The 12,595-nt window shown below is 38.7% G+C and overlaps 1 protein-coding gene across 3 annotated transcripts in view; it reads right to left on the bottom strand.

Annotated features, from left to right (window-relative positions):
- Nucleotides 1–11,884: 11,884 nt before the first annotated feature.
- The window catches only part of YLPM1 (YLP motif containing 1), a 35,493-nt gene continuing 34,782 nt past the window's right edge, over nt 11,885–12,595 (bottom strand). For all 3 annotated transcript variants that reach the window (XM_069017893.1, XM_069017894.1, XM_069017897.1), the window contains exon 21: nt 11,885–12,296. The gene's annotated coding sequence lies outside the window, so the exon portion shown is untranslated. The remainder of the gene's footprint in view (nt 12,297–12,595) is intronic.

The raw sequence follows: 12,595 nt of genomic DNA, 5'->3' as shown, positions 1-12,595 counted from the left end.
GGTATTTTTGAAAGCCAGAGTGCTTGCCCCTCTTGGGCAATTATAAAGCAGAACTATCATCTGTTCATGTTTTGCAATGCCCCAGGCTGCCGCTGTGAGCCCACAGATTTTTCAGTTTGTTTCTTCTTTGGAGGAAGGCCATACCCATACAGTGGCATTTCCTTCTGAGCACAGAACAGCAGGTGCTTTTTACCTGGCAGTGGACTCTTCAAATAACTGTTGCAGTAGGGATACGGCAACACGCCTGTATCAAACCAGGAGACCCGTGGAAAAGAAATATACACGGACGGATTCTTGCTAGATGTTTCAGAGATGTTTATTTCCCCAGCCGCATGGCCGGGCTCTGCCGAGAGACTCTGCCCCAGTCACAGGACCCGAGCTGCTTTGCCCGCGCAGGGGAACACAAACCAACCAATGGGGAACGAGGCTGAGCAGGGGCAGGGAAACCCCGTGCCTCCCTCAGGGCTCCCGGGGCGGGGGGAGGAGACCCCAACAAATAACCTCTTGGGAAAGCACAAGCTCCAGTACAGCACCCAGGGTCACTGCTGCTGTCAGAGCTTCACTGCATTTTGTTCCATGACTTCAAACAAACCATTCATTCTGCAGCTATCTAGCCCCTGAGCTTCAAAGCAATCACCTTCATTTCTGACTAAAATTTTAATAAGCAATGTTATCTGAAAGACCAGGGCAATTTTTGCAGGCACTGGAAGCATCAGGAAGTAAGAAACACCGTCTCAGTAATGGTCTAGTCAGTGAAAGCATTCATGGCAGAGGTTCTTGGCTGTAACAAAGCTGTAACAAACTAGGCCAAGGTGGGAGTGATCTGGTGACAAATGATCTGGAGGGATCTGGTGACAAATGTTCTGTTTCAAGAATTCATGGAGCTTTGATTATTTATTGAAATGTAAAGAAGTGACAATACTATACTCACCCATATGTCAGCACTTAACTGCAGACATGTCCATTAACCCTGTATGATTTCTTGTGTAAGCATCTTCCAACCTGCAATGTAACCAGCATGCTGCTGGCAACGTTTTCTGCATTTGAATGGTCATCCTGACCAGGGAAACAAAATCCTTGCAGATCCTGGGCTTCCTCATAAAGATGACTGCATGTCATTTTTCCGAAAGGGCCACCTCATGCTGGGAGGAATTATCTTTGGACCAGCATTTCTTGAGCAGCTATTGTGGAGAAGAGTGCAGTGGCAAGGAGCATGCGTTTGGTGCAGGACAAATTGTTGCTGTGTGAACTCTTGAGTAGCTAAGACAAAACTACAGAATTGTCTGTGTCCTGAGCTGCTGTAAGGTTGTCTCTATAAAACTGCTTTGGGTATTTCAAGCAAAAAAATAACAATTTCTTTCCTTTACACCCTCAGCAACGCCAACGACTATTCCATTCCCTGGTAACAAGTATAGTGGTATTGATATACTCCAAACACCACACCACCATCTGTGACCATTTGCCCCCAAATTTATTGGCAATAAAAAGCAAGTTTAGCTCTTGACTGTGTCATGAATGATAAGCCAACATTTACATGGGAATACTCTAACTTGACAGATAATGAGTATGAAGACCTCAGTCAGTCAGTAGACTCGCAGTTACCATCACAAGATCTTCCCTCTCTTGATATTACTGTGTGGCCTGTTATGTCAGCCACAGCCAACCATCAAACTCAGGGCCATCCAACTGCTTCTCTTGCAACTACTGGCAGTAGCAGTCCTTTGCAGATCAGCTTCTCATTGTAAACAATGCTGGAACCAGTGTGGGAGGTGTTCCTTGGGAGCACAGCACTGACATCACCTGAAAGCAGTGCCCCAAAGGCCTTTTCAGAAAAGTTTACTGTCCCTTGCATCATCCCTGAGACATAGTCATGATCCAAGGATCTTGCTGCTTCAGCAGTTTGCAAAACTCAGTTCACCACCTCACAAAGCTGCTCCTATAAGCTTTCTGGTGCCAGTTCAATTGTCTTTATTCAGTCTATTATTGAATGGCCATATGTTTGCAAGCATTCAGTGGCTTTTTCCACTGGCAATAAACCATAGAATTAAAAGTCCACATCCAAAACACAACATCTTTAGCACACTGGAAGCTAAAGTCAAGAAATGATTCTCAGACATAAAAAAAATAATTAAGAAAATTGGGGGAGAGAGAGGTAGAGAGGATAGAGAAATGCAAGTACTGTAGATGTAACTCAGATATCATGCAGGTGTAAAACAGAAATCTGCAGAAGTAATGGAGTAATGACAAGGTAAATATGGCATTCCAAAAAATCAGGTCCTACATGGGAAAGCTCTACATACGATAGCTCTAAATCCTGGTACAAATAAAGGAGCACGGAGAATTAATAAGGAGGAAGGTTTTATGCAGATGCCTCTCCAATGTCTGTTTTTTCCAGTAAGACATTTAAACAGAACTGTAGCATTGGGAAAGTGTCCTGCCATGACAACTCAGTTCTGCACTGTTAAGATTGAGCACACAGTTATGTTATCAATACATACAACCGTAGCACGGCTTCAGACATTCGGTGTGCCTCAGGACATGAATCCACACCATACACAGTTCCAAATTACAAGAGATTCATCCACTATCCCACACGAAGATGTAGCATTCCCCCAAATGCAGAATGGAAGAGGACTGACTCAACAGGATAAACCCCCATATAAAAATCAACTTAATTACTCTATGAGGAGTTACAAGGTGATTTCTGAGAAGCATCCCTGAAGACATGCATCTTTGTGCCATTCCTGCTCAGGTAACAGGGCTTATCTGCTCCACATTAACTGTTCAGAGCTTGGCTCAGATGCATCCTGGGTGCAGGATGGAATCCCTGTGTGCATAGGGTTCAAGGGCAACATGTCAGTGACTGCCAGAGATAGGATGCTGCTTCCAAAAGCAAAACTGCTCTTAAAAGAAACCAAATTCTGTGACAATGACATCAGCAAAAAACCACAGCCAAACAAAAAAATACCAGCTGGTAACAGTGTAAGTCAAAAAACTGTGGTGCCTAATTACAAAAGCAGTATTTTACATATCCTATTTTAAAAGCAGTATTTTATATACTATCCTATTTTCAGAACCTTCATCTTTTATCACAGTTAGAAAATCAGCAAAAAGAGCGGAATCTGACATTGAATGCTGAATTCAATTCTGATTTTTTCACAATGTATTCCTACCCTTCTACACTTTCCAAAATTCCCTAGGATTTTGTCCAGTCTTGATTTTGTGGCTAATTATACTCTTTTTGCCAGGGAAGATGCCAACCATATACATATTTGTAAAATATTTTAATAATGTTAATTATTTTAAACTAGTTATTTCCATTATTGCTTGTGTATCAAAGATTGGGAACAGTGAAACTAGTAAAAAAAAAAAAAGCAACCTCCATACTGCAGAAAGTTAATAATGTTTCTACTACATACAGACTCCATGTGTACATTCAGCTACACTGAACTCTACTTGCCAGGTGTATGCAACTTGACACTGAGAAAAAAGAAATTACAGCAAAGTCTGAAACTTGAAAAATAGCAGCGGAGAAGGCTCTGAAGGCCATGTACAGGTCTTCAATCTCTGCCGCATAGGACTAATCCAGCTGGAGAACTGAATGTAAAGGAAATTAATTTCATCATCACCACACACTTAAGTTTTATGTAATACACATGAGGTGCATTACACATTTGTTCATGACCTGTGCTAGAAAATGCATTAAAAAATGATGCCCAAGTAGGTTAATTATCACAAGACAGAAGTTCTTTGTCTCTCCTGTACCTCAAGGCTAACAAGTAGCTTTCACTGTAGAAAAAAGATGCCCCTCATCTTGATGCACATAGCCAAGGACAAATTAAGATAAAAGGAAATGCTACAAGAGTCCAGAAAAGGAAAACCAATGAGTACTACAGGATATAAGCTATACATTTGTGTCTTAGAAAGCCAAGTTTCCTAAACTGAAGGAGCGAATATACCAAGGTTTTAACCTAAAGCATTCATCTAGATAAAGAGATTGATAAGGAGCTGCTGCAAGAAGAGTCTTTTGCAGGCAATGACATTTGAAATCAATCACTCTGTAAATAAAAACACCCAGAAAAACTTAAATAAACTACACTCCTACAAGAATGTAGTCATCTCATTACTAACCCTGTACCTCATGCAGACTTTTAAGTAGTGTGAAGTTTTGTTTCACTAGGAATGATAAACAACTGTCCATGCACAAGAACACAGCACCCATATTTTCTGTGTACAGAACTTAACACCAAAAACTTCATATGCTAAGAAGAAACGTCTGAATGAGAGAAATGTTGCAATATTCCTTGAAAAAGACAATTGGTATGGGATTGTTCAGCAGTAACAGACACTGTTGAGGAACTCATCTCCAAAACTCTGACTGCACTGGCTGCTGTTGCATCAGAGGATGTAGTGAAGAATAGCCTTTGAGAGAGAAATTCTCTGAACAACTGTAGCTTTTCAAATGAAATTACTTATATGTGGAATCCAAAAAACTATCAAAGCAGAGTGCGAAATGACATGATACGATCAGCATTTTTGCATAAGCAAAACATAAATCGTGCCAGTTTTAACTTCTAGAAACTCCTTTCCTTCAACACAGCACATTGCTAAGTCTAGCCGAGGAACAAGAGAAGGATGGAAGTCTGCAGGACTCAGACAACCTTCTACAAGCCAGCACTGGATACAACTGATAAAGAAGGTGAATGAAGAAATATTTATCACTGAAGGTCACAGGTCTCAACAGTTCCCCAAAACTGAACCGAAGTCAAACAGTCATTTCTGAGGTAAATCTAGCTTTTGAGTTAGATTCTTATTTTGCTCCAAGTTTGTCTTCAAGCAGAACATAACACACATGCACTGTTAGCATACTGCCAGCAATGCGGCATACTCACCAATTTAGTGCCTCTTCCAAAAGATTACTAGAAGAATTGCTTAAAAGGCACCTGAATATTCTTCTCAAACTACATCTGAACCATATACACTACAATGAGACCATAACAGACAGGCTTTGAAGTAAAAATGAGGATGTTTATACCCAAGTCAACTTCAGGGCCATCCCTTCAGCCTTACAGCAGACTCTGCATATTGGGAGAAGGGAAAGGAGATACAAATGCTTATATTCTTAATAAAGGAACATGTAGATTGTAAACTTCTTGGAAAAAAATATTCACATTCCTCCCTAACTATAAAGTACCTCCTGCAAACTGTGCGGCAATCATATTGTACATTGTGGAAACCCATTTGAACAGTTCACGTTAGAGCTGCAAGTTTGCTTCATTATGACAGATCTCAGTAGTGCCTCTGGATCAAGCTGAAGTTCTGGGACTTCTTAGCCACAGTAAAGTTAGCAGGTTCTTCTACAAGAAGTATCCTTAGTGTTTTGGCTTGGATATTTATCCCTATTTTTCTTCACTCCAAGAAGAAAAAACCCAAAAAACAAAACCCACAAAAGATGCAGTAAGAAAACCTGGAAGGCTTCAGAAGCATTATTTCTTACTACAGTGTATTTAAAGACTTTACACTCCAAAAGCAGCTATTAGCAAATTAAATCCCATTTTCCATTAGAAGTCAGCCTTTGTCAAGCTTTTTAGGAGGGTATATATGACCATTTAATTTTGATGCCTCTCATTAAAGCAGAAGGAAGAGCTTGTTCCATGTTTACACAGGCTGTAGGTTCAATGGAGCACAAAATCTTGACTGTGGGCTGCAAGTGATACTCCATACAACAGAACAATGATAATCCACTGAATTTTTTTTCATAGAAAAGTGGTCACTTTCCTTCATGAAGTAGAAGTTACTGGTTTATAAGTGTATCAGCCAATATGAAACCACAAAAATCAAATTATTGTGGAATCAATATCATGCTTTTTTCCCCCAATTTAGTTCTAACATGAATTCAATGCTTTAGTGCCATCTGGTTGTTATTACCTGAAAAATCTTGATTTCTGTGTGACTAATTGAAGAGTACAATGAGATCTGCTACCAGACTAGTTGATCTGTCTGTGCCTTCAAAGAAAAGAATTTGGCAACTGTAGTTCAATGGAAATGGAAAAACAAACACATCAAAGCATAGCAGTAAAGACTCATCACTTGCACAAGAGTTTTGAGCATCCACAGATGAATACATTGTAACAATGCAGGTGTTTGTCAGCAAGGTTATATTTTCTGTCCTCCAAAGACTAATACAGTCTTCTCAAAATAACAGAAGCCACATATATGCAAAGGCTTGTACCTGGGTCAGCAACAGCAGTCAAACAAAACTTTTATTATTATTTGCATCAGACTTACCAAAACAGAATAAAAAAAAATATTTAACTGCTGCTTAAGATATCTTGTCATCCACATACGGTGTATGTCACCACTAAAGTAATTTTCAATACAAATATTTAGGTTTGCTGCAGTTAAAGGCTATTTACACCCTGACTCCAGGAAGACTTGCAGCTCTGCTCCCTTTCTGCGCTAATCCCAGACATTTAATGTCCTACAAGATTTAAACAGAAAAAATGTTAGATTTGAAAGACTTTTTTTTTTTTTTTGGTAATGTTTCAGTTCACATGTGACCCTTAAAAGGCTTCTTCAAGACAAGCTGCTTTCTCAATCAGCTTGCTCAACTATACTCTTGACCTTCAGGCAAAAAATGGCAGGGATTAATTTAAGATTTTCCTCCATAAATATATATGCAGCCAGTAGTAGCTAAAGCAGACATCTCAGACAGTGGAGCTGCTGCTCCAATAATTTGAGTAAAACTAACTGAACTCCCATTTTTTTTTGTTTCTTTTGCTTTATTTGGGTTTGTTTTTGTTGTTGTTTTCTTTCCCTCCCCAAGGACCACTGCAGTTTTAATTTCTCTCCAAAGACAGCAACATCACAGGAATTGGTGAAATGATGACAACCTTGCAGTCTTCATGTATTCCTTAGTGTACCAACTGTTCAAACACAGTAACTTCATACAGGAATATACTGGTCACAGTAGACAGTTCAGATGTCATCCTAATGAAAAGCATTAGGAATTTCTTGTGTAAAGCTGAACATCCATTCATACATGTGTATCTTGACCAGTTATGGAAACAAAAGTTGTCCCTGTACACACATGCAAGGGAAACAGTATGGAGAAACACTTGACTGGCTGACATTCCAGAGCACAAGTCATAGGGAGAGGCCTCCCGTCCCAAAAAGATTCAATCTGAGAGTTCCAAAAGGCAGAAAAACCTTAGGAAAAAATGAAACTGTGCCATTTCCACCGAGACAGCTTTGGTTTTGTATATTGAAATACTAAATCCTAAAATTCAAAGAGACTAGAGCCTCCTGACTAGAAACCTAACACAGAATAGAAAATATAAGCAACTTCAAAACACTTTTGCCTCTCCATTTGCAGTAACTTGCTGTGCGCCTTTGTTTGTTAACAGTACTTGAGCTTACCTGATTTAAGCAAAATCATGAATAAAAGCACATTCTGCTTCCAAAGAGTATTAATCAGCTAGAAGGTGATAATTCACCTGAATGGAATATTGTCATTAGTAATTTTCCAATCTACATGCATGAGGAAGACTTAAGGCTCCAGGCTGCAGATCTGGTACCATGCAAATTTGGAAAAGACATTGCAATTGCTGGAACACTACACAGGTAAAAATAAAACAAAAGTTTCACCATGCAGAACTAAGTGATTAATCTTGAGCAGAACCTAGAAGAGTTCCTTGGAGTAAAAAGTCCTTTAGTTGGCTGAAGGATTCTGATTCATGCATGTAGAAATAGATGAGTAGAGGAGAAAACAATTTTGATTCAAATTTTATGAGAGAATAAAGATGATTGCCCTAGAGACTCAAACCAGAAATGTGCCACTCATATTTTAAATTCTATGAAACTTCTGTCCTTTCTCTTCTCATTTCTACTATGATAAGAAAACTAAGTATAACCACAACTTAAGAAAAGTTAATGCTGCAACTGTACAGATCTCAACTGAGATGGCCACCTCTGCTCCTCAAATATTTTCTCATAGTATGCAAGTTGTCCTGCTGCAGTTTGATCCCAAATTATCAGTGGACCACAAGTTCAGAATTTAGAACTCATTTTCCAGAAGTAATCTGTGAAACATTAACTAGTGAAGAGAGACGTAACAGAAAGGAACCATGTATCCGTCATTATTTACCTTCCTGAGGATGCGTGCCATGTGAACATTCCACAAGCAAAGAAAACTCAGTACTGCATCTCCTTTCCAGTCCACGTATGCCGAATTACAATAGTCCTGGGAGTTCCAGAGCTTCAGTTCAGTCAGCTCAGAGTTAGCTAGCTGCATGCTGCCAGAGACAGTAGGAACTTCATAGCAAAAAAGCACAGCTTGCTTCCAAACCCAGCTCAACCATGTTTCTTCAAATCCCAAGGTCTGTCCAGTATTGCATAGGTTTCCAAAATTTTGTGGCAGCAACATGAATAAGATGGCACAACCCACTAAGGGAAATTGTGTCCTAAGGGCACGAAATGATTCACCAGACAGCCGCATTAAATAAATGAACAAAATATTTTTTCTTCTGGTAACAGTACATTTGTTTAGGTGACAACAAGGTGTCCCACAGGCAGAATTACTTTATTAGTTTGAAAAGGATTCTCCAAGTGTTCCAATGATGTTGAAATCTCGAATTGGGAAAAACTGATTTTGGCTAGTGAGGTCATATTCTTCTCTCTCACTTAAAAGCACACTACCAACACAGTATTCTTCTGCAGGAATCATACTTTCTAATGTGACTTGCAACTTACAATTCCATGATAATTTTTAACTATTCAACTGGATTAGATGTGGGCTTTTTGGGGATAGGTTAATACATCTGTTTCAGTGTAATGTCACAACTCTACTTTTCCAATTCAATCCTTTCAGAAAAGACTCTACTGAAATCCTGCTCAGTATCTCCATGGTTACCTAAATGATTGCTCAGAGATAAAAAGGCTTCAGAAAAGAGTTAAAACAATGCCTTACAATGAGACAAGAGCAGTTATGTATTTTATGTATCGACAGATAGGCAAGGAAAAACTAATGGACAGGGTTAATAAAGATGACTGAAGCGAAGTTCAAAAAATGCCAAACCCACCTTAATGTGTGAAAAATAAAACTTGTACCAATACCAATTCTTCCCTTCTAAAGACTGGGAACTAATAATGCAAGGTAAGTTATTTATCTATGTTGATGTAAACATTCAAGGAAACAGAAAACCAAATTTCTAGAACTGATCTAATACTCCCAGCTATTATTTCACTCTTTCTCACCACAGTCAGACCACCACTTAATGAGCAATCCTACAGTAAAACACAAGATGACTGAAGATGACAACTGTGCTCTATTCACGTAGCACAGCATGTTGCACATCCCTTGCAAAAACCACACATACTTCTATCGTGAGACAGGTAGCTTCAATATTAAAAAAGCAAATGGACTTGAAAGAAACTGAAGTGTCATGAGAAACTGTAATTCACAGAAAATACCATTTCAACAGCCAACTTTGCTGAGAAGGTAGCAACACCATTCTGCAGCAGCTGATTTTTTTTCAGAGCTGAATTTTTCCACGTGATGCACTGCACAGAAACAACTCAACTTAGAGTTAGCACAATTGCATGCATGGTCAAAGATGGATCATTACATGAGAGTGCTAAATGCATATCTTTCTACTTAGTCATCAATGAAAGTTGGTATTCTTTCTGCTCAGTGCTGTGACAGGTTACACTGAATATCAGCGAGCAAATGAGTAAGAACTAAATCAGGATCAAGACAATATATATTCTGTACTGAAGGACTTTCCAGACAAAAGTAAAATCCCTAATCACCAACCTCTGGTTATGAGCCAAACAAGGGACTAGCTAGCTATTCTCAGTTCTGCCAGCAGCAATGATGAATTTTTCCTTTTTGCTTGATTTCTTCAGTCACTGAAGGTCTACAGTATGTAGAATCTACTATAGGTTGTAGTTCAGGCATAAGTTATTTTCTTTCAGAGCCACTTGCCATCAAGATATTGAAGACTGATCTGCTAAACATTCAACTGAAACAAATGGCAAAGCTTATGGATATATTGATATTTCTGTACTAAAGAAGGGGAAAACTTCTGAACTTCAGGAAAACAACAAAACCCAAGCCCTCCAGCCTTTTCTGGTCAAACAGTCTACAACGGTACGTTTTCATAACTGAATTTTGCCTTAAACTTCAAGATTGATATTTGCTGTCTGTTCTCATCAGAGTAAAGAAAAATTTTATGTATATTCTCTGCACATTTTTCTTTAGTTCTACATGCACCACAGAATAAACAGCATGACATAACCTCTTGGTATTATCTGCTAAAATAATTTCAAAATTGGTAAAACCAATAAACAATATTATAACTTCTGTCACACACTATCCATTTGAATGCTCCAGAAATACTCTTTAGTCTGGAAAGAAAAATGTTAGAAAAGGATCTGGTACAGTCATATTAGCAAAGATTCAGACAAAATCACTATCAGTTCCTAAGAGTCAAGAAACAGCATCAACTCATAGTGTGCCACAAAAATTCCAGTTTTGTTATGGAAAATTGAGTATAGACTGAAACTCATTTTACACATACCTGAGAGTAACTTCTCCAAAGTGAAGGTCACCTGAGTTCCACAGCAATACACAGTACTGACTTCTTGTTAACTATTAGTTTCCCTTTGTCACAACAATTCTCCGTCACAACTCAAAGAGTACTTACTTAGCAACATTTTGAGGAATATATATGCTATGTAAAGTACATGTACACAGAAAATGTACATTTAATACCTTCTATTTTAAAAATGCTGCAATCAGGGAGCCTAATTTTCTTGTATTAAACATATTCAGTGCATAACGCACATTCAGCTATTCCCCTTGTTTACTAAAGAACTTTTAATCATGCACCACAGACAAGGCTGAGAAGCAGGCAACAAATCAAAACATTAGAATGTTTTCTAACCCATCTATTACAACCATGCTCTTCTTTAACAACCTGAACTACCACCACACCAGAACAAGTTGATTTACCAACCTAGATGCAAAGCACAATGTAATCACTCAACAGAGAAGGAAAATTCAGGACTTCATTTTCTTTCCTCAGAAAGATCAGGAGAAAAAATTCAATTCACCATTAAAACAGCAATTATTTTCAGATTTAAACCTCTTGCCTGGTTACAACACTGTTACTGCAAAGCATTTGCTTTGAAACCTGGAAGGACAAAAGAAAGTTTTCATCAGCAAACCTGATGCTCTGCAGAAGTGACATCCCAGCATCTATGAAGAATCCGTATCACTTTTAATAGTGTGGACTGTTATTCATTTATCTTTTTTTTAGCAAGCTTAACACATTCATCAAAGGAATAGAAGGGCATAACTTCTGGTCTTTGTTACTTCTTTTAATGATGTATCTCTATGAGACAGTAGTCTAATGAATGGAACGAAATACCCTGATAGGGATCACTGTTGACTAAAAGACATAATAAGACCAAAACAAATTTTGTAGGCTGCCCTTCAGAGAAGTCTGTAGTACCTGTTTTCATGTTGAGCATTAAAGACAAGTTTTTCATACACTGCTACCTTGAACATTACAGAGCCACCCAACAGAATTCATACTCACGTAGTAACGAAAATTTGACATAATTGAGAAACTAGGATCCAAAAAATAATGATATTCCTGCTTTCCAGGAACATGAACTCCTAAAGGGCAGCAAGACCTGGGGTCTTAATGGATCTGTCTATGAGAAGAAGAGCAGGTGAAAAATCTAGAAGACAGGACACATTCCAGAACATGAGCACACAACATCTTCCAGGTAAGGATGGTTCTGAGCACTAACATATGAACACAGACCACATTTAAAATGTCAAACATAAACCATACTATATGGTCCACCGAGAACACTGAGTTTATAGTGAAATTTATTGTTCTGCTTCCTAATACAATAAGCTACAAGGTACATACAGTATAAAACGAGAACATCCACAGAGTAAAGGTGATAAACATTCTGTGATGGTACAGTGGAGGTAACATCTGTCTAATCCTTCCACTTTATCCCACAAAGAGCAGCTAAAACTACTGACCCTCCCCCTCCCTCCCCTTCAAAAATATTAAAACGTAAACTGTCTCTCTCACTTAGGAGCAGTGGGATTCAATGAGTTTTTTGAGGGCACTGGTTATCTGCCAGTAATCTGCCAGTATCCCAAGAAAATTGCTGAAACTAAAGTAACAAAGAAAAACTGTGAAAGTGGGAGTGACATGACCCATGCAAGATGCTCATGACACCTTGGTTCACTTCTCCTCAGAGCAAATGGCCTGTAAAGAAAGGAAAAGATTGTTACATCATGTAAACCAGCAATTAACATGGTTAGAATTAAGATATAGCAAGCAAAAATCTGAACTCAACAGGACTAGTAGGCACACAGCTAACCTACTCTTAACAAAACCACAGACTTCCTTGTAATAAGGTTGGGAGATTTGATAGCTGATAATCCTTCTCCCATTATTGTCAGATGCTGTACAGAAGGGTGCATGTTGACATAGGCACAGCTGACACATATTATACGAAGTTCCAAATCAAATAGCCCTGTCTGGGAGAACTCTAACAATGGTGT

Source organism: Aphelocoma coerulescens, chromosome 5 (genome assembly GCF_041296385.1).
Source record: "Aphelocoma coerulescens isolate FSJ_1873_10779 chromosome 5, UR_Acoe_1.0, whole genome shotgun sequence".
NCBI lineage: Eukaryota > Metazoa > Chordata > Aves > Passeriformes > Corvidae > Aphelocoma > Aphelocoma coerulescens.
The sequence above is the reverse complement of the archived record's forward strand: the minus strand, read 5'-3'. Positions and strand labels throughout refer to the sequence as shown.